A 1,616-nucleotide genomic window follows, 5' to 3' on the forward strand; every position below is an offset into this window, starting at 1 on the left:
TACAATTGTATATGAAAAATATGCAATTGATATGCATTTGTGTTTTTTATTTATATACTGTTATACTATGAATGACCACAAAGACTTCGAATATTGGAATTAAACTAAAGAAAACGGTGACTGTAAAACTGCAGTCGAAAAAAATTACTAATTACAAATTATTGTTAGTTAAAATATTACTAATTACAAAGTTATACAAAATTAAAAATAATTTTTATAAATATAAATTTTATATATTGTGTGAGTAGGTTGGATTATATATATACATATATTTTTTTTTCTGAGATAATTTTATATTAAAATCTGAAATGGGGAAGAATTAATAAAATTTAATGGAATCATAAAAAAAGATTAAAAAATGAATAAATGTAAACACTATTAAATCCATAATGTCAAACATGCTATTTGAGTTATTTTTAATCATTTCTAATCATTACTGCTTATACTCAATACATGTCATTAATTTAAAACAATGAAGTTAAACAATTTAACTGAAGAAAATGTATTACATCTGATTCAAATTTGTTATTATTTACTAAATGCATATGTTAATTGGACGGTGTTTACTTTGATATTAAATACAGGAATGGATTGATTTACATTTTGACATGAAAGTTAAAAATTAACAAAATGATATATATATTTAACTTAAGGATTGGGTTATCATTGCTCCCCCCTTTGATATCTAACAGCAAAGGAGAAATGGTAGGAGAATACATCGGGTGCACACGCGTTTTTTGGTATTTTTTGGTATGGTGCGTATGCAAAATTTACGCACGTGCATACGTGTTTTATGGGGCTACCTATTCGCTTAACAGCGACACGACACGGCGAGTGACACAGAGGAAACACATAGAGGAGACAAAACCGAGAAAGAGAAAGAGAAGGTTTTGAGGAGGTGAAGAGGTGGAGGAAGAGGAGGAGAAGAAAAGGGAGGTAGGGTAGGAGCAAACGAAGGTGCACCGTGTGTGCCGCATGTACACTGTACAGAGAGAAAACGACGGTCGTGACTCGCGCGTATACGAACCCGCAGAGCCGAGAATCGGCGAACCAAGAACCGAACGACGAACCACTCACCGATTCCAAAGTCCGCCGACAGTCAGGCAGGTTCAGTTGTCTCCGAACCCCCGAACTGTTCGGACGCGTTTTCCAGGATTTTTCGTCCTACAACGCGTTCCCAAACACGTTCTTCGCACGCGATTCGCACGCAATCTTCGATACACGCCACTATTGAAGTACCTCGAGAATTCGGTTCGAGCGGAGATCGAATCGAATCGATTCGCGAGACAATTCATTCGTCCAACGTTACGAGAACGGGGCTAGCCACGGCTGTCAACGTAGGGTTTCCTACCCTCTGCTGCGTCGATAGAACAACCCCTCGCGAGAACCAACCACCTGTCTCCCTGTTCACCGAGACGAAGGGGAACGCGAGATCGTCGCTGATTCGAACGATCGATCTGCTAAGACGTGAGTATTGCGACGAAGAGGATTCACGGGGTTGCTTACGAAGGGGGTGGTTTTTCGCCAACTGTGCTGAACTTTTCGTATGCACCATTACGCGCCATTTACGCTACCAATGAGTTTTAACCGGACGATAGATAATTCTGTCTCGCGTT

At 38.7% G+C, this 1,616-nt stretch overlaps 1 protein-coding gene across 1 annotated transcript in view; it reads left to right on the plus strand.

The window, feature by feature from the left end:
• Nucleotides 1-1,005: 1,005 nt before the first annotated feature.
• The window catches only part of LOC108746324 (UNC93-like protein), a 50,120-nt gene continuing 49,509 nt past the window's right edge, over nucleotides 1,006-1,616 (plus strand). The window contains exon 1 of the mRNA XM_018483038.1: nucleotides 1,006-1,467. The gene's annotated coding sequence lies outside the window, so the exon portion shown is untranslated. The remainder of the gene's footprint in view (nucleotides 1,468-1,616) is intronic.

Source organism: Trachymyrmex septentrionalis, unplaced genomic scaffold (genome assembly GCF_001594115.1).
Source record: "Trachymyrmex septentrionalis isolate Tsep2-gDNA-1 unplaced genomic scaffold, Tsep1.0 scaffold167, whole genome shotgun sequence".
Classification (NCBI taxonomy): Eukaryota; Metazoa; Arthropoda; class Insecta; order Hymenoptera; family Formicidae; genus Trachymyrmex; species Trachymyrmex septentrionalis.